Here is a 22,061-nt window from a genome sequence, read left to right as displayed (position 1 = left end):
TGTGTCTGAATTCCACACTTAATAATCTTAACATGTATGGTGAAAAATAACACATTCTATTCATACCATCCAAAGCTTTTTCACAGGTGGGTATCAAATGAGAATTTATAAGTATTAGTTATAGAATAAATATTATTCCAGAATAAATACAATTAAAAGATAACTTCAAAAATTAAACCTAAAAATATATTATACCTGAAGAGGTAAAAAAAATCTAAAATTTAATAAAATATTTTTATTTTCATGGAATATTATATTAATGAAGTTCTACATTTTTTTCTTATATAATTATAAGATATATAATATTTACCACATTTATTTCACTTTCTATAAAAAGTGTAGCAAACATAAAACATCAGGTGAGGAATAATACATTTGTTATCTTTACTAAGGAAAAAATACCTTTTGACATTGGAAAATACTGTTAGAAAATTTCATTTATGGGTGGCCTATGTGCATTGACCAAGGAATATGTATACAATAGATACAAAAATAGAAAATAAAATGCCTGTCATTCAGAATTCTGACTTGCTTAAAATATACCAACTTCACATATGAATTACAGTTTTCATAAATTTACTTTACTCTTGATTTTTAAGCTGCTATATTAATTTACATTGTGAAAAAATTACAATTTTTATAAATCCATTTTTGATCTAAGTCTTCAAAAAGGAATGAGAAATTTTAACAGACTTAAAATGTACACATATAAAAAAGAAATGGTCTACTGAAATATTATTAAGGTTTAGAGACTGTTTCTTGGATACACAGGAAAATGTTATACAATGATTTTGCTTATTCACATATTCATAGAAAGTCCTAAGTAAATGATGTGATCCCATTCCTGAACAGAAGACAAGTATAAGTCCTAGAGAAGTTGAATGATTGGACTTAGGTAGATAGCAGAAAAAATGGACCAGGGGCAAAATTGCCTAACATCCAATATTTTGCATGTACAACTTAATTTTAATTTCACATCATATATATAATAAATACTAATTACAAAGAATAAAGATTATTAAAACACTATGAGGCACTCTTCCCATAATTCACTTAGCCATTACTGGTTTCCTTGTTATTCCTCAAACACTCTAAGACTGCTTACTGGCCTTGGCTGTAGTTCTTGATATCCCTTATACTTGAGATGTATCCATTACACTTTAAGAGAGTTACATGATTCATTCTCACACTTTAAACCAGTCTGGCTCAAATTCTCTTTAACACATAGTTCTTTCCTAACTACTTGATATTAAGATGGAAACTCTCTTATGCTCCCATCACTTTATCTATACTATGCTTTCTTGATTTTTCTATCGCTTTTCTTATCACTTGATATATTGCATGTTTATTTACTGTGTGTAAATAAAGGAGCCCACCTGGACCTAAAACTCCCAGAACAGTAAGATCCACTAAGTTTATGTCACTGTGTTACAGGAGTAATAGAAAACTAATACATCTATTAATTACAGCCCTGACTAGAAACAACTCTAATTTTCATCTAAAGTAGAATGAATATAAACATTGTGGCACAGTCGATGCAATAAAATACAGTAATGAGAACTAAATGCTACTTTATACAAAATAAATCTCACAAAGTATCAAATAAAATAAGCTAAAGATAAAGAGTACATCCTATATGATATTACTCAAGTGCTAGATGTCAGGATATTGTGAACTTTGGGCAGGAATCCTGTCTGGAAGCATGCATATGAGAACTAAGGATTGGTACTCTTGTTCCTCTGACTTATTGCTGGTTGCTAGTTTGTGCTCACTTGGAGACAGTTTATCAAGCTGCATACTAATAATTTTTCTTACAAAACTTTGGGTGAATGAACAGTAACAAATATCAAGAATTCTTATACATCTAAAACAAAGCAAAGTGATTGAATACTGATTCAATAACAAACATAAGCAGACAAATTAATAGCAGAAATTCCAGAAACATGTTAATACAGATATGACCATGTGAATTATGGCTAACGGGACTCTGTCTTAAAGTGATGAAATGATGATGTTTTCAATAAATGGTGCTGGTTCAGTTGGACATCTGTATTGAAAAAACTGAATTTTGAGCCTCATCTCACATTCTACACAAAAATTAATCCCAAATAGGTTATAGATCTAAAAAGGAAATAAGAAACAATGAAGACTTTAGATGAAAACCTATTTGAGCAGGCACAGTTTTATTTAACAGGACATAAAAGCACTCACCATGAAAGAAAAAAAGTTGCATTACATTAAACTTAGGAATTTATGGTAATCAGAAAAGTATCTTACAAGAATGAAAATAAAATGTTCATATTGGCAAAAAAAAAATATTTGCAATAGATATTAGAGAAAAATTCCATATCTATATCTATCTGTCATCTATCTATCTATCTATCTATCTATCATCTATCTATCATGTTTACTCCTGAAAAATAAATAAGAATAAACCAGGACACCCAATTAAAGAAAAAATAAGGGAAATGGAGAGTTGCCATTGACTAAAGTTTTAGTTATGCAAGATGAATACATTCTAGGGATCTGCTATAAAGAATGGTGTCTATGGTTAACAGTACTGTGCTACATATTTTAAAATGTGAGAAGGTAGCTATCATGTTAAATTGTTCTTAGATAATTAAAAAAAGAAAAATGTGCAAAATACAGAACAGAAACAATACATTCAAACGACCAAATGAAAATGTTGCTCAATTTCATTACATTCCAGGGCAATACAACTTAAAATTCACTGTGTTCCACCTTTATACATTAATGGAGTTGCTAAACTAATAAATAAATAAATAAATAAATAAATAAATAAATAAAAATAAAAATAAAAATTGGAGCTACTGGGTGGCTCAGTTGGTTAAGCAACCAACTCTAGATTTCTGCTCAGGTCATGATCTCACAGTTTGTGAGTTTGAGCCCTGCATCAAAGCTTGGGATTCTCTCTCTCTCTCTCTATGTCCCTCACCTGCTCATGCTCTCTCTCTCTCACAACATAAATAAACAACTAAAAAAAGTAAAAAAACAAACAAAAAAGCAAATCATACAAGTGTTATTGAGGCTGTGAAACTATTTGAACTCATATATACTGTTGGTGGGAGTTTAAATGAAAAAGTATTTTGGAAAACTATATGACTATATATAGCACAGAAGATCATACATACATAACATGTAATCCAGTATTTCCACCTTTTTTATATTTAATTTTCCCTTTCCTTGAAGTTGTATCATTTTGTCAGCCTTTCTGTATTGAATTCTGTTCATTCATATGAAGTTTTCTTATTTAATAATAATGCAGACATGATTATAAACTTGCCTAAAACATAAATTTGATTGTATTTTAAATTATCTACTGATCACTGTTGAATTTAATTTGTCAAAAACTGACAACGTAGTAAGCCTTCCTAACATTTGTCATTCCTTAATTTTTTTGCATATATTTCTAGCAATTTCCTTTACAGCATTTAATTACCTTCATGTTGAATGCATGATTTAGACTGTTTTGTATTAACTTGAGAGAATAGATTTTCAAATTGTCCGTGTTGATGTTTATATCTATAATTTCCTTAAAAATACCTTCATATCAATGTTTCATCACTTATTTTCTTATAGTTTATAATTACAAAATACATATTTTGCCAGGCTCTTTGTTATTATACTTTTAATCTCCTTTCATTTGATTTCAGGAATGATTGTTTTTACATTAGAATAATAACAGTTCCAGGTAAGTGAATACCACCAGGAAACAACAATTTTAGTATCTTGTTTTTTAGAGTAATAAGACTACCATTCTAAAAGACTAGCCAATTTATTGTGATTTATTGCAAAAGCTGAAAAACAATTTTTAAGGTAATGATAATTGCATATCTAAGTAGCACCAATGCTTCAAATAACTTTTGAAATAATTTTTAACATCCTTAATATGCCTTGCATTATCATTGATCTCAGCTTTAAAGAATATACTTTTTTTTAGTATCTATTTCACAAAACCAAAATATTCTCCAGCTGGAGTAAATAGATCATCTCCTTTCATGATACCAGTATATTTCATTTCTAAATAATTGTTTTTATGTGGTTAATGTGGTTCTCTTATCAATTTTAAATGAATAATGAACTAATTTTATAGTATAAGATAATGATATTAAAATATGTATGTTTACTTATTTCTGATTTGAGTGATTTATCTTTTCATCATTGACAGAATGAGAACGTTCATTTCTGCACTTTTTACATGTTATATTTATTATTTTACTTCGCTACAACATATATTTTATATTTTCCCTATGGTTTTGAATTTTCCTTTATATTATAATGATGCTATAGTGGAGAAGAAACCATAGAAATCATATAGGCCACTCTCTTCATATTGTTGAATATCAGAAAAGTCTGTTATTATTCATCATAAGAGCCAAACTTTTCTGTTTCCAACTACATTTTTTTTCCCTAAGGATGCCTAGAGAAAAGTTTAATGTGAAACAGCTTCACATTTTGAGGGTCTTCTCAGGAAGATGATTAAAAAATGCTACTAAATTGTTTTATTTTGCATTTATGTTATTACTGATGAGAATAAAAATATTTTGGCCTTTATCAACCATTCACATTTCTACTTCTGTCCTTGATTTTTATATACACTGCAAAAATCTGTATTGAATTACTTGGCTTTTTCCTATAAATTTCTTGGAGTTCTTATTGTGTGTAAATTTGGTTATGATATTTTTACTCTTCAGAAGTATTTAATTTAGCAGTGTAAATTACATACACATTTGTCTTTGTACTTTTGATGTCCATGCTTTCCATGCCTTATTTAAAAATTTTACTTAAAATCATATACATATTATGTTACATTTTATAGTAATATTCTAGATAATTTTAATAGTACTTATTTTTATGAATGTTCTAAGGTATCTAATTTTCCAAAAATTGTCTCAGCATTGTTGTTGGTATTATGTCTTCATTCTTCACTTATCTGAAAACCAGTCATCACCATTTTATAAAATCCTTACATATCTGAAAAAATTCCTAGATTAACTGTTTGATACAATCGACATATTTATCTAGCTCTGTTATATCCTGATGGCTTTCTTTGAATCTGACTCTTCCCAAATAGACTTGCTTTATTTTGTACATTAATTTTTTAAATATTCATTTAAAAAATTTTTAATGTTTACTAATTTTTGAAAGAGAGAGAGAGAACAAGAGCAGGAGAGGGGCAGAGAGAGAGGGAGACACAGAATCTGAAGCAGGTTCTGAAGCAGATCTGAATGCTGAGCTGTCAGCACAGAGCCTGATGCAGGGCTTGAACCCATAGACTGTGAGATCATGACCTGAGCCAAAGTCAGATGCTTAACCGACTAAGCCACCCAGGTACCCCTGAGTATTCATTTTAGAATCTGCTTTCCAAATTACTTGAGTAATACTGTTGAAGTTGTGATAGGAATTTTGTTTTTGAATAAGTACATTAATGAGAGAAGAATTGTTGTGATTATTGACCTTCTCTAGCCTTGAACAAGATTTTCTTCATTCTTAGGTCTTTTACAAATTTTGTGGCATTCTACACAAACATATTAAGTATCCTTCTGCAGCAATTGATTATTTACTTTGCTTTTGTAAGGTAGTTTCATTCCATTACATTTTAGTATTGTTATTGCTCATGAAGAATGCATCATTAATTATTTTAAATTGAGATTATATCAAGTTTAGGTTTACTATAACCATAATAATATGCATAATGAACAACCACAAAGTACCAGCAGAATAAACTGATAGACATTTATTTAGATTATGAGTCTACAGTTTGACTAAAAGTCAGCTGACCTAGACTGGGTTCAGCTGGGCGTATCTGCTGGTCTTATCCAGCCTCACTCCTATAACTGGCTGGTTGGGGGTCAGCTCATCTCGAATTCGCTTGGCTAGGGATGCCTCATCTCCAGGTTTCTGTCATTCTCTGCTTGCCACAAATAAGCTAGAACTGACATGTTTCTTCTTCGGGATATGGCAGAAATGGGTGCAGGAAAACAAACTCAATATTACAAGCGCTTTTCAAGCACTTGCTTGAGTCAATTCAGGTAACATTCTACTGACCACGGAAAGTCACACTGTTAAAACCAAAGTTAAAGATGGAATAAAATACTACATCTCTCCAGTTACAAGAACTGCATAACTACATGGGAAAAAGTGTGGGTATTGGGATGATAAAGTTTTGAGGCTATTAATGTAAATGTCTAGCACATCTACGTTTTTTTACCTCATTCCTTATTTCAAATAATGTTTTAGTTTGTGGTTTTTTATTTTTCAGTAGATAAAAAATCTGTACATAATGAACTCAAAATCAGTGTTCCTGATATTTTTACCTCATTTTAATTGACAAAAAATTTAGTTGCTAGGACTCTTGATACAATGTTGAATAATAGCATATCTCCTTTGTTCTGATTTCTGATTTTAATTGCTTTCAAACAGTCACCATTCATTCATTGATTCGACACATTTATTGAGTACCTATTACATGTAGATACATATTCTATATGCTGAAGATACATCAATGATCAAAACACATAAAGTGCTTACTTTTGAAGAACTTATATTCTGATAAAAGTATCATTATTATAGACAAATAATATATTGTAAATGGTGACAACTACTATCAAGTAAAATAAATCAAGATAATGGAGTTGCGGAATCATGGGGCTGAGGTAGCAGGAACTGCTGTTTTATACAGGGAGATCAGGAAAGGCCTCTATAATGTGACATCTGAATTTTAAGAGAGATATGAACCTAATATAGGAGTGAGTCAATGAGGAAATATGGAAGAGTATCCTAAGCAGTGTCAAAAGAAAATATCATGAGATCTTTTTTGAGAAACAATAAGAAGGCCAGTGAGGCAGATATGAATGAGTTAGTGGTATATAAGGTCAGGGAAGGAAATGGAAGCCAGACAAAAAACTGTCTTTCTGTGGCCTGGGAGGCACTTTGGCATTTATTCTTGCTGATATATGATGCCACTGGTAGATTTGGAACAAAGGATGATGGTCTGTATTATTATAGAAAAATCATATTACCTGCTGTATGCATAATTAAACTTATGTGAATAAAGATGGAGGTGGAATAATTTATACCAGGATGGTAGTGATATTGTTGACAAGAAGTGCTCATATTTGAGATAAATTTTGAAGTTAAGGCTGGTGTGACATGTTGATACAGTCTATGATACAGGAGAGAAATAGAGGAATCCAAATATTTAGACTGAGAAAGTGAAAGATGATTTGCTATTTATTGAGATAGAAAAGAATGTGGGAGGAACAACTTTTCAGAATAAGAGCAGAAAACCAGTCTGGGACATGTCATGTTTGAAAAAACGATTGGACACTCAGGTAGAGATGTTGAAAAAACAGTTCAATATAGAAAGAAGTTTGGAATTTAAGGAAAAAGTCAGGGTTGGAGATAGAAATTTGGAAACTGTCTTTCTACCATTGATATCTAAAAAATTAGCCATGCAATTTTTAAAAATGTGTCTATGGAGAAGAAAGATGCACACAGATATTAGGCAGAAGAGGGGTTGAATTCTATTTCATCTTATTTCTTTTCTGGCCATTTTATATTCCCACTTACTTAATTTTTCCTGGGAAACTGTTCCACCTGATCCTGAACTGAGTGGAGGCTGGCTGTCTTAATGTTTATAACTATAATTTCTTTTAAAAAATCTTAGTATTATTGTTATGTCACTTATTTTCTTATGGTTTATATTTGTCAAATAAATAGTTTGGCAATATTTTTAATATCAGTCTTTTCATGTTGTTTTGCATTTCAACTCAGGAAAAACAACTTCAGTTTTTAAAAAACATGGTTGAGTAAGTGTCTTGTCCTCTGATGAATCAGATAAGCAACTCTTTTATTGGGGAAATGGTGAGAAGAAATGGTTAGAGAAGTTGAAACTTTCTCCAAAATCCTCTCATGTGGGGAGGATAGCTGGAACTTTCCATGCACCTATAAGTGCATAACCACTTCATCACAGGAACTGGACAAGATCACCTTTTATCCCCAAGTATTTTGTTCTGTTTTCTGTTTGTGTGTTTTCATTTTGTTTTGTTTTTTTTGTTTTGTTTTGTTTTTCATGGAGTTTAGTAATCAGGGTGAGGCTGCTCTCTGGAAGAAAATAGTAGCATATCGATTAAGTCCCTTTCTCCATTATTTTTGCTTAATACCAGCCTCTGCTACTATCCTTGCATTCTGTGATCTTGCTACTCAAAGGGTAGCCACTACTACTAACATTGGCATCACATGGCAATTTATTAAAAATTCAGAAAGTCAGACCCCATTCAGATGTGCTGAATCTAAGTCTGCATTAAAAAAAAGCCACAGATTATTAGTAAACTTTGAGGGGGTAGTATTCTACGAGATTCAGAGATGAATAATTCAAGTATTGATCATAGAAACCTTCAAAATGGATGAAATCAAGACATAAGTTAATTGCAAAGCTATAATGTGTTCTTTGAGGACACATGTAATTTTTTTTTTCTATTTTCCACCTCAGATTATGCCTTCATGGCCCGTATAGCTCACCAGGAAATGTTACATAATAATCTCATTTAATTCAATAAAATCTTTTTCTAGGTTGATCTCATTATTACATGAAATAGAGTGCCAAATGAATAATGTATTACCTCTTATTAATTAAAGCTGAAGGAAAATTAAACTGCAAAATTCTTCCCTTTCCAATGTACTATTTTATTATGACTTAGCTGGGGGAGTGTTCAAATGAGTGGCTTTATATGTTCACACAATAGCGGTTTCCGAAGCCTAAGATTAATTCAGATGGGAGTATCTCCTTTATTACTTCCATTGAAATGATCCTCCTGCCTATTCCAAAATTTTATACATATATGAATGGCTCCCAGGGAGAACCAAAGATGATATCCATCAAAAGCATTTCTTGAATGGAAAAGTGAAGCCTTCACATCAATTTGGAAAGTTGGGACTTAGCCAACAATTTGTTATTTAGGAAAGGAGAATAGAGAGGAAAAGCATGAGAAAAAGAGAAAACTTGGATTTTTGCTTCACCAGGATGTCAGCTAGTCTGACCAAGTTCTATGGATGCTTGATTTTGCTTTTGGTCTGACACCAGGGAAATAGTACACCTACTATTATTTATAATTTTAAATTGCAGAAAGCAGCTTAATTATTCCTGGCATGTGTGTGTATATTTATATAACATACACATACAGACATACATGTATATATAATGCATATTTATACACAACATGTAATATATATACACATGCATATTTATACACACACACACACCTAGATGCACATTACATGTAGGTATAAAGTGTCTATTATATACATGTGACTATATATATACATACATATGTATGTAAACATGAGATTTGGGGATTTAAAATCAATGCTGAGAATCATGAAATATAAGATTTGCTGTTTGCTGTGTTAAACCCTACTCCTCTTTTTTTATCTTAGCTTTAAGGAGAAAATCATGGAAGGATTAAACTTGTGAATTAATGTGGTCAAGGGGCACCTGGGTGGCTCAGTCAGTTAAATGTCTGACTTCAGCTCAGGTCATGACTCACAGTTTATGAGTCCGAGCCCTGTGGTTGGTTCTGTGCTGACAGTTCAGAGCCTGGAGCCTACTTCTGATTCTGGGTCTCCCTTTCTCTCTCCCCCTTCCCTGCTCATGCTCTGTCTGTCTCTCTCTCAAAAAGAAATAAACATTAAAAAAAAATAATGTGATCAAACTACAGGTTCTTGGATTATTCCCTTCATCTATTACCTACTTACTTCTACTCAGGCTCTCAAATTGAATATGAATTCTTAATAATATATACTTTGATTATGATGTTATATTTTAGGATTAAGATAGCAAATTGATTCCCAGAATGGAGATAAATTTTATAAACAAACACATAAAGGACTGTAGAGACTTTTGTATACATATCATATGTCACATTAATTATAAGAAGAGATAAAAACAAAACAAAAAGGATGTAGTGTGATTACTGAAAGCCCAAATGCAAGGAAGACCATTATAAAGGTTGGTACCTTGAAACTGTCTCAAAGCAGCAGGTTTGAATGGAGACTTTGGTTGGCATCTCAGAAAAAGTTCTCAAAAGCCATGTAAAATAAATGTTGTTAGAAATTGAAAGAGTAAGAAACATGCACACACATACACACAGAGAAAACATTGGAGGAAAGAAAAGACACTTCTTTAGGAAAGGTGTTAAAAACCTAGTAGCTAGATACACAAAAAAGTTAAAAGAATGTACAAATATACCTAGGTGTTGCTAAAGATGGAGCTAGGAAACAATGAGCGAAGCAGTTATTACTAGGTCAAAGAGGCAAGTGGGATCCAATATTGTTTAACAAAGTCAGGATCTTAGTGATCAGACTGTAATTACCCAGAGGAAAGCTGGATTGTGAAAAAAAAAAATAATGAAGAAATGTGCTCTTAAACTGGTAGAAAGTTAACTATCAGAGAAATTGAGGAAACTTTCTTATATCACTTGGTCAGCTGTAGTTAGGTGATTATACGTTTTTGAAACAATTTGATGGAAAAGTTCTTCAAGTTCAGAAGAGTGACAGAGTTACGTACTTAGGAGAAAGTATGTATGGTCAGGGAGGGTTCAAAATTATAGCATTTGAGTTAGGTGTGTGTGTGGTGTCAGTGGGGGGAGGTAGGAAGGAAGTGTTAGTTTTGTAAAGGAAAGAGCTACTTGATGCAACCACAGATATTCCTACCAGACCTTGATTACATGTTAGTAAGTTACCTACTGGTTGGATAACCATAAATAAGAAAGTAAGAGCCAGCAGGATTTGTTTAAACAATGAATGTATTGATAGGCTCAGAACTATTGGCTTTTTATATCTTACAGTAAGAGGGGAATTTGCAAGAAGAAATACAATGGAGTTCAGGGATAAAAAAAAATAAATAAAGGTCTTGCCTCAGGAAAGAGAAGCTTTGAGGAATAATGGCACTTAGATACAGAAAACATATAGGTCCTCTCTGTTGGAAAAGGTACCAAATCAATTTAAGAAACTGAATAGAACTTTCACATTTTAGCTGGGTTTGCTTTAAAGGAATAGAAAAGAATAGAAATGGAACATTTAGAAGCAAACTTAAAAGTTAGTTCAGACCAGGAAAATTCAAATGTTGAATTTTAGAAGAAGAAATAGAGAACAGACCATAGCTTAGGGTCCACACATCTCCAGTGGCAATCTGGGCGCAGGGCTTGGAAATATCTACAACAGCAGTTTAATAACTGCTAAAGTTGATTCTTTCTTGGTAACTGTAGGGAAGCACTCCTAGAAAGTAGGATTCGTAAATAGCTGAAGCATCCATTATGACACTGGTACAAAGAAGTCTTAGAATCCTGAAAGAGATAAGAAAATATGTAAGGGATATCAATAATTGTATTTTGAGGAGAACACAAATCATCCCAGATTTGAATGAAGAGTGTTGATAGGAACAGAGATGCTCAGGAGAGAAAGGAGACTAACAGAATACAAAGAAACGAATAATCACTAAAACAAAACATACATTTAATTTAAAGTAATTTTATTTAAACTTTCAAAACTTTTGCAAGAAGTTAGGTTTGCCTCAAATATTACTTAGAGAGGAGGTAGGATGCATAAGGATCCCTTAAGGAGCAAAATATCTCAGTAGACTATAATGATAGGTTTCTACAAGTGAGATAGTCTATAGATTGTTGATCTCAGCTGACAGTGATGAATTTATATTCTGGACAACTGAACTCCAAGACATGTTCATTTCTCTCAGATTTCACTGTTTGTTCACTTTCTTCCAGAACATCAAATTACTGTCATAGTCCAAGGCCACTAAGTGTACAACTTTGGAATCTCATTCACACAGACTATGGTATGAATGACCCTTTACCCGCAGAGCTGTGCAAATAGCATCCCTGTTATAGCTCCTAACTGTCAATGGCTATAAGCAGGCATCATGCTTTGGAGATACAATTCTAACATATTTAGGCTTTGCTGCATAATAAACTAACCTGAAACTGAGCATTTTCAGGTGTCTAGATTAGATAAGGTGGCTCTACTTCAAAGTGCAGACGGTGGTTTTCATAATGGAGTTCAGATGTGTCAGAGAGACAAAGATATACCTGGGATTGTCAGTCTGTCACTTTTGTTTACATTCCATTGGCCAAAGAGGTCACATAACCAAACTCAACATCAATGCACTAGGAAAATGTACTTCCTCCATGTAGTAGGAGAAGGGAATGAATGTTTGGATTCATTCATTCAGTAGGAGAAGGGAGTGAATTCTGGATTGTGCAGTAGGCAGAGTAGTGCCCTCTCAATGATATTACACCTGTGGATATGTTATCTTTCAGGGCAAAGAGAAATGAAGGTTATAGGTGTTACTAAATTTTTTAATCTACTAATCTTAAATCAGGATGATTAATTTAGACTACTTGTGTGGGTCCAGTGCAATTAAAGAGTCCTTTTAAAAGTGAAAGAGTCAGAACCAGGAGCGATTTAGTCTATTCAGGCTACTATAACAAAATAGCACAAACTGGGTAGCTTATAAACAACAGAAACTTATTTCTCATAGTTCTAGAGGTGGGAAGTCTGAATTTGGGCTGCCATCATGATTGAATGAAGGTGCCCTTCTGGGTTGTATACTTACGGTATTCATGGTATTATCATGTAGTGGAAGGGAAGAGGAAGCTCATTTGGATCTTTTTTTATAAGGACACTCATTTCATTCATGAGAGCCCCTCATTCTCTTGAGCTAACCACTTCACAAAAGCCCCATTTCCTAAACTATCACATTGGGCATTAGGATTTCAACATATGGATTTGATGGGACACAAACATTCAGACCATAGCAGAGAATCAGAAGGAGATGCAATATTTCTGGCTCTGAAGAAAGTGGAAAATTCTAAGATCCAAGACCTGAGGGTAGCCTTTAGAGGATGGAAAAGAAAGGATATATAGCCTCCCTTAGTAGAAGGGATGTAGCCCTACAGCCACCTTGATTGTAGTCCAGTGAGACCCATGTCAGACTTCTGACATGTAGGAAGTAAGACAATAAAATTGTGTTGTTATAAGGCACTAAGTTTGTGGCAAGATAAGATAAATGTAGCATAGAAAACCGTCTTGTGATGCCACTCTTACCACCACAGAAATTCAGACCAAATCTATCTTGAATTAATCCCCTCTGGTTGAAATGGTGGTGAACGAGATATTGAGTAGAGTGATTTTGACTTTTTTCCCTTAGATTTAATTTACAGTGAAACAATCGATATTGTTGTGACTTTTATCTAAGGTATTGTAATAATGTGATAGTATTCACATTTTTATAATTAGGTTTATTATGTACCCTTTTTCTGAGCATTTTAGACAATATAGATAGATACAATTTAAGATAGTAAAGAAAGGGAGTGTGTAAGTTTGGCTTAAGGGTGAGGTGTATCTAGCCCTATAGTTACTCACGTCACAGAATTCCTTCTATATGCAGCAAATGAATTGGCCATTTAAGAAAAGTACAGGGGCACCTGGGTGGCTCAGTCGGTTGAGCTTCCGACTTCAGCTCAGGTCACGATCTCACGGTCCGCGAGTTCGAGCCCCGCGTCGGGCTTTGGGCTGATGGCTCAGAGCCTGGAAGCCTGCTTCTGATTCTGTGCCTCCCTCTCTCTCTGCCCCTCCCCCATTCATGCTCTGTCTCTCTGTCTCAAAAATAAATAAATGTTAAAAAAAAAATTAAAAAAAAAAAAGAAAAGTACATAACAAGTGATTATAGATGCTAACATGGAACCTATAGGAGAAATGGAAATATAAATTCTTTAAAAATATATGTGTGTAATTTACTTTTAAAAGCTCAAATAAAAATTTGACAGACTGTTATATTTTACCGCTGAATTAAAAATATAACTGAAAATGATGATTTTTCTAGGGAAAACATAACTAACCAAATTAAAAGCAAAAGACAACAGAAACTGAAAGAATAGTATATTATCTTTGCCTAAAAACAAAACAAACAAAAAAAAACAAAATGCAAAATATTTTAGACTCATGTTTTGCCAAATCTTTCTAAAAAAGATAATCACTACATTAATTGGAGTACTACCACCTACCAGGTAAGGCCATTCCAATTATACATTCATGGACTGGGGAGAAGAACAGTACATGGATCTTGATTCTGATGGGCTTACTGAGAGCTGAACTTAAAAACAGAAATCCATTTTATACCTGGCCTGCAAATGCTCTAGGTGTAGTCATGATAATATGTCATGTATTTGAAAATTAATGTCATCATTGAACTTGAATCAATTGGGAATTTCCCTTTTCCAAATATGTTACATAAGTAAAAGTCATAATTCTTATTGAGGGAAGGGTAGGTTAATCCTTATCATATGTTCTTGTTTCCTGAGACCTAACCTCTCTTTCAGGCAGTGCAACCTGTGAAGTCAATGTGTTCTATGTTTAAATACTGGCTTAGATCTGGCAACTGGATAAGAATCATGAGATTTTATTGGGGTGGCCATCTCAGGCTTCTGATTATCCATCTTCAATTACTTTTGGTTGTATGCATTTACCTTTATTGGATATACTCATCTATCTTGTCCCCAGTAGCCCCATATTCTGTTATTATTGCCATAGCTACTGGGTTCAGTACTCCTGGCCACTGTTCTGACATTTCTGTTCATTACAGTAGCTTTGCCCAATGGGTTTCTGACAGTTAAGCATCAACAACTGATTTTGATTAAGGGTCATTTAGGTGGATTATTCTCAGGGTGGCAAATTTTATAATCATATCTTCCTACTGACATATCTTCCTACTTGGCCTGAAGACAACAGCCATCAAGGAGTCTCTCAAAGAAGATGGTACTCCTTTTACTGACACATTACTTTTTGCTTTGCTAAATGGGATGTTTGCTAGACCCTGTAGTGTTGCACAATCCTTGGTGGGATTTCCAGCCATAGTTTATATGTGCTAGTATGCCAACCGTCTGAGACTTTTGTTCTCTTCCTTCACAATGTGATCATGCTACTTTAATTAGTATGAACTTACACTTTACTCAAAGCCTCTAAGAGCCAGCCTAGGAGTATGTTAGCAGTTGTCAAGGTGTTAAATCCTATGCAATAGGGAAACATTTCCATATCAATAAACTCTTTTTTATTTCTATAATTTAATCTTCTTGAATCTAATTTCACATAGTCTTCCAGCTCCTGTTGGTAGGTTCTGTAGGTCCTTGAGGTTTAGGTGCAGACTCTGATTTCCCTATTGCAGTTATTTAATGATTTAATCCTATTTATTGGTTTATTAACAGGAGGGGAACTGGGGACAGATCCTGGGGTGGGAGGGATATATGTTGCCTTGCAAAGTGCAGGTCTCTGCATCAACATGAGTGATAAAAAAGGTGAGAAACACTACTCTTTAACGATGTGAAGGGTGCTATTTTTGCAGGGGAATCTGGATTCACTCAAAGCAGATGTCATCATCACACATTTCAGTGTTCCCTTACCCTGGCATCGTGGACCTGCTATAGCTGAAATTTCAACCTTCTCTAAAGTTCTCCTTCTATAATATAACTAAGTCCTAAGCATGACATTTGTTTCTCTGTCCTCAGCTTATTCTACAAAACGTGAGAATCTCTTTATATGTTGTCAGAGAGGTTCTCTGGCTTTCATTCACAGATTTCACTTGGTGACTATACTCAGACTTTCTTCCTATGTCTCCGATAATATCAGCTGCCCCCAGCAGCAGCCATCTGATATTATTGTCATTAGAATTACTATTTTCCCATATTTCTCAAATTCCTGATACATTGTATTCCCTTTTAGAATTATCTCATCCCATGTCATCAGTAATTAAGTTTAATGAGTGCATTACTATTACATGCTAAGATCTTTCTGAGCTCAGTTTAGCCACCAATGATGGGATTCTACATGACTAGTGGCTGAAAAAACTGCACAATCCAATTTTAAAATCTGTTCTTTTTCAGACCACTTTATGGCAACTATCACAGGTCAGATCTACAGAAAACATATTGTGTGCAAGAGGCTTATTATGGTATGCCTTTGGCTTCAATACCTATAAATGAAGAAGACAGTATTAGTAGATGGGGAAGTTTGTTTGCAATGCATTACAATGGAAGATTCAGATGATCCTAGGGGATCGCGAGAGTTTGAATGACTCTGAAGAGTTGTCCCAAATTGGGATAATGGGACTAAGCTCCTTATACCAGTGTTGACTGGTAATATAATGTACACTACTCTGGAAAGAAGGCATACTTTGAGAGATCATCTCTGACCAAGGGCAGTCTCAGAAGGGTAGTTCAGCTGCAAGCTTTCAGTCACCAACACTCTCAATAGCTGGAGGAAGGAGTGCTTTATTCTTCTTATATATAATTTAACTATTTATTTCATGCTTTTGTCATATATGCCTTAAATATTGTTTATTTTCACATATTTTCCATTCTTATGGTTTATACTCCTAAGACAATTGTTTTCCTTAAATAACATACATAAGTGATAAGCTAAATTTATATACTTTTAATATCTTATAATGTGATACAAGTTTTTCTTTATTTTTTAAACTCTAAATCTATGGAGTTAATAAATGTATAGGTGGATAGCTATTTTACTAGTCATTACGTCATCCTTATTCATTTTCTCATCATAGTCCTGTACTGATTAAAATCGTTTTAAAGCATTTGTATTCACTGACTTTTAAAAATATCTTCTTGTATCTCCCATTAGATAAGAGCAGTAGATAACAAGGTTGACATTCACCATTTTATTTCCAAAATGCCCTAAGTGCTCTCTGTAGAATGCTTTAAATAATGTATCTTATTATATAAAATATTCATATCCTCTTTTGAAAAATATTTTGTTTTATCTTTTTCCCTCCAGATGATTAGTTTTATGTCAGACAGTTTTAAATACTAAACAAACTGAGAAAGAATTCAATTAAGTCCACTGTTGGCATTCTGGTTTAGATGTACTAGATAGGACCTCTTCATCAATTTAAGTAAAACAGGGTAAAATTTTAAACACTAATCAAATAATTTTCTGATCTTACTAGGATTTTTAAAAAGAGGCGCTTACCATTTTATTCAATGATATTAGAGAAGTCAATACATATAATAGAAACTTATTTTACTTATTTTTATTTATTTTTTATTTGAGTATAGTGGACACGCAATGCTACATTAGTTTCAGATGTAAACAGTGATTCAAGAGCTCTATACCTTATGCCATGTTCCCCACAAGTGTAGCTACCATCTGTCACCTTCCAATGCTATTAAAATACCACTGACTATATTCCCTGTCCTGTAGCTTTTATTCTTATGACTTATTCATTCCATAACAGCTGTATCTCTCACTCCCTTTCACCTAAAGAGAAGCTTATTTTAAGTTTATAAATTTAATCATTCTAATGTGGCAGTAGTATAACATTAGTTCTTTGAGTAAATAAAAGAATGATCTCTTCCAACCACCTAATCCTTAGGTTTCGTGTACCAGTTGATTACTATACCGAAATCATGGAGGGCTTTAGTCCCTGACTGCCTTATTTTATCATTATTACAGATACTGCCATAACTCTATGAGATTTCAGTAGACTTGACTAAACAGTTAAAAATTCTGATATACTGTGAATTATATTCAGTTCATGACTTCTTAATCTCCAATGAATTTTTCTTCCTATCTTGCTAAAATATTCATTTATGTGGTCATACACTGTAAATAGGATCAGCAGAAAATTTCTCAAGTGTCAAAGCACTAACACAAGAATCACATCCTTAACCAAACACTCCTTTTCATACAGTAAAATTTCTAACTTCATTACAACTTTCAATCCACTGATGTTGATAATCTCTCATGCTATTTAATTTCTTTACTTTTCCTCATCCAACATTATTTTTATCTTTTTGTATGTGTCATAAATTCACCTGCATTCTTTCTTCTCTCTCTTTTCTTGCCCCACAAGCCTGGCAAGATCTCATTCTTCACTGAAAATGTATACAATTATATACTTACGTATAATATTCCAATGCCAACACTATTAGTATAAGTGTAATTGGAGAAAGTCAAGTATTCAAGCTGACTGAAGTAATTATATCTTAAAGATCACCAAACTCATCTCCCCCCAGCACACATCATGGATCTTCATATTGATGGTTTGTTTCATAATTAAATCTCTATTCTCAAACTTCTCACTTCTCCATATGTCCAAGTCTCTATTCCAGAGTTATTGACTAGCTAATCTGTTTTATTTTTTAAAAAATAGAAAATAGATTCTAGCCTTCTTTTTCTTTTCAATGAATGTACAGACATGTAGACCTGTGCAACTGTTTTCTCTGCTCTTTGTAACAATAAAGAATCCTCCCTATCAAAACCCAGATTTTCCTCAGTAGTCCATCATATGATATCTTATTTCTATTTTATTATTTAATCTCTCCCCATCAACTCAATTAGTCACTTATTCCTTTAGTCATGCAAATATGGTTTAGGTGCTCCCATTAAAACACACAAGCACAAATACAATACACAAACATACACACAAGCAAACAAATGAACTATGCCACTTGGCCCTACTACTCCTTAAAACTACTGGTCTCTGCTCACCTTCACTTCAAGGAATAATGCAAATATTATGGCTTGATTTTTTATCTCCCATAAATTCTTAAATGTACTGCAATGTGCTCTCCTTTTCTACCAAACTACTAAAATTGCATCATAAATTCACTAGCTGATATACATTCCAAAATACAGTCTTTACCCTATAATATCTTTCATCAGCAATTAACTTACTTGATAATTGCTTTCTTTTATGCAGATTCACTCACATTCTATGGCAAGACAACCTCTATTTTTTTCTCTTACTTTTCTACCTACTGTTTATCAGATTCTTTCACAGGCTTGTTCTTTTTCACCATACATTATATATTGAAGAGATTCATGTTTCAGTCCAAAGTAAAACAAAATTTAAAACAATAGTAAAACAAAACGTGATAATTTAACACTTTTTAAATTATTTGACAAAAATAAAAGAAAACAATAAAGTAATAACAATAAGACATGCTTATCAAGCACTTATTTTGATCAAGGTAGCTTGCTAAATTACTTTATGTGGATTATTTTATTTGAACTTCACCACAACTCTATTATGTTGATACTTTCATCATCTAAACTTGGAAATGATGAAACTTAGAACAGAGTGTGACTGGGCTAACATCAGACAGCTCCTCTTTCTCTTCTTATTCAGAGTTCTTTCCCTGTGATTTCTAGCACTCCTTTAGCTTTAAACGGCACCTTCAGATCATGACTACTAAAATTTATGTCTCTTGCTTAGACTTCTCTATTAAATTCAACACATGCATTTAGGTACCTCTTTTATAGATACACTCAGATTCCTCCTAAGGAACTCTTAATGAACATTTTCAAATCTAAACTCTTATTTAGTCCCATGTCCCCACCCCCTTTCTCAACAGCGTATATTTAGAGCATCTAAGTAGATTTAGATGCTCTCAATTGATAATGGATCTACTCAAGCCTAAAAGACTGAGGGTTATTCAGAGACAGGTTTAGGGATGCACACCTGACCTCCTTGCATCATTGACTCAGCAAAGAGGTCGTTGCAGTTTTGGAAGGAAGCTAGAGACTGCCTAGTCAGAGAATTTTGGGATCAAGTTCCCAGAGCATGCACAGCGGTAAGGACACAGGCACATCTTTCTCCTGGAGATTCCTTACTACCATTTACAATAATTACACTAAGAATTGGGAAACTTGACTGGACCAGGTCTATGTTAAAGTTCCTGAGAGGAATGAATGCAATTACATGACTTTACCATTCCAGGATCCCAGGCTAAGCCTGAGCTGGTTTGCGACCTTATTGAATTCCTCTCAGACCAGAAGTACTTCATTTGGTGCTGGGTATCACCCATAGAATGTATGTGGGGAGGTGCTCTCTTAGTGATCTATTCTAATTCCTTGCTTCATGTATGAGGAAAGCGGGGCCAGAAAATTAAGGGATTTCCTTTCCAGGACAAATTCTCCCTAGATCTATAAACATGATCATCTATGCCATGGTTGAGCTAGATTTAGCTTTCACAATGTTAAGGGTCTTGCAGGATTTCTTTATTTTTTATAGGAGAAACAGTCATAAGTAATTGGGCTTATTTTTAATTTCAAAAAGAATGAAGTAACCAGTTAATAATTATACTGTGTACAATTTTTATTAAAATATTTCCTTGTACAAAATAAAATAAAATAAATATTTCCTTATTATAGTACAAAGTAAACAAATTTTGTTGTTTTATTTTTTAAAAATAATTTTCCAGAAAAAATCCCATTACTAAAAGAATAACATTAAATATGAGAAATATAGATGAATAGAGATATAAATAAATATGCTTATGTCATGATATTAGCAATAGGGGCAAAGTATTAAGCAGTTTCATTACTATGAAAGCATTTCTTTTTTTTTTAATTTGGCACTTTTTCAGTGTTACTCAAAATTTTAATATGAAAAGAAAGTGATAAATTGCCACTCTATTATTGTCCTTCTAAATAATAATCTCTAAAACTAATCCTCTGATTTGTTTAAATTTAAAAAAACAGCATCAGTTAAAATTTCCATTTTTTGAAACACTTATGTCATATGGTCTACTACTGCCATTCTTTGATGTCTTAAAGTACTCAGACCTAATTCCTTACATATTTAAGTTTTTAAATGGTCCATTTCTAAATTTTGATACAAACGTTCCACAATGATGATTCCAAAACAAATCCTGGCCAAAAGTAATACTACAGTTATACATTTTTAACAGGTATGCTTATTCACATCTGCCATTAATCATAGTGCTTTATAACTAGATTCTTTCATTTAGAAAAATTTCACTAAAATGTGACTTTAACCATAAGCTGAACATGGTTTTGGAACGCATTTTATATTTTATAGGCTTACTTTTGGCTACCTTTGTTGTGAACTTTCAAATCTCAGAATGCATGAGTCAGAGAGCTGGAAAATCAATGAGTCTCTTTTAGTGTTTAATATAAACATATTACAGCCTTAGCAAGAAAGGGTCTTCCTCTGATTGAAAGAGATGAAACCCAAAATTCCCAGAACCGTGTATCATTTTTGGATCTGGTTTTATAATCAAATAAATGAGCTATGTTTATTTCATGAAAAATAACTTCCTTTTCCTATTTATGTTGTAAGAAGGAAAAGCTGCTTAAATCCTAATCAGTGCTGTAACATATCTTGTCCAAACTTGGTATTCAAATACTTGGGAACTCACATAGTAGTCACAGTATCCTATTGGGCAAAAAAAATAACTGAAATGTATAGGTAAAATTGTAGATGATGACTTGATTTAATAGTATCTGTTCAAACACCTGTTTGGCTTTGTAATTTTTGTCTCTAAAGTATAAAAACACAAAAAGCTTGTGTTTGTTTTGTTTTGTTTTTTCTTAAAGTTTGATATAAATAAAATCTTTCTGTGATAGTAAACCACATTATTATTGCTTTAGGGTCTAATGAAATATTTAAACTTTACAAAGTGTTTTCTTGGAGAATAAAAGGTAATAACATTTAATAATACCTTATTGGGTTAACTTGGGGGGAAAAAAAAACAGCAGCAGCAAGGAAAACACCAGCAAAATAAGAGTTAAGTCTACTTTTTCACTGAAGGTATTACTATCTAGAATACAGAGATAAACTGGCATAAGGTTAAATAAAAGAAGAAAAATGAAAGAATAAAGGAAATGGATTGCTCCCTATTGTCCTATTTTAAAGGTTATTTTCGTTTTGACATAATCACTTCTTTTATGTCAAATTGATTCAATTGACTTTATGCAATCCAAATATCATTTGAGACTCTCCTTTTTCCTCAAAAATTTGCAGAGCAGTGTTTTGAAAATAAATGAGTAATCACCATTTGCCTGACATCAGTTATAAGTCAATCCGTAATTTCTATTAAAAATAATTATCTCTTTAGCAATTATAATTTAAAATTTCTTGACCAGTAATTGGAAAACATGTAGCTAGTTTAAACAGATTATTAACTGTATTCTGTGAGGAGCTCTTA

This window comes from Panthera leo, chromosome B1 (assembly GCF_018350215.1).
Source record: "Panthera leo isolate Ple1 chromosome B1, P.leo_Ple1_pat1.1, whole genome shotgun sequence".
NCBI lineage: Eukaryota > Metazoa > Chordata > Mammalia > Carnivora > Felidae > Panthera > Panthera leo.
The sequence above is the reverse complement of the archived record's forward strand: the minus strand, read 5'-3'. Positions refer to the sequence as shown.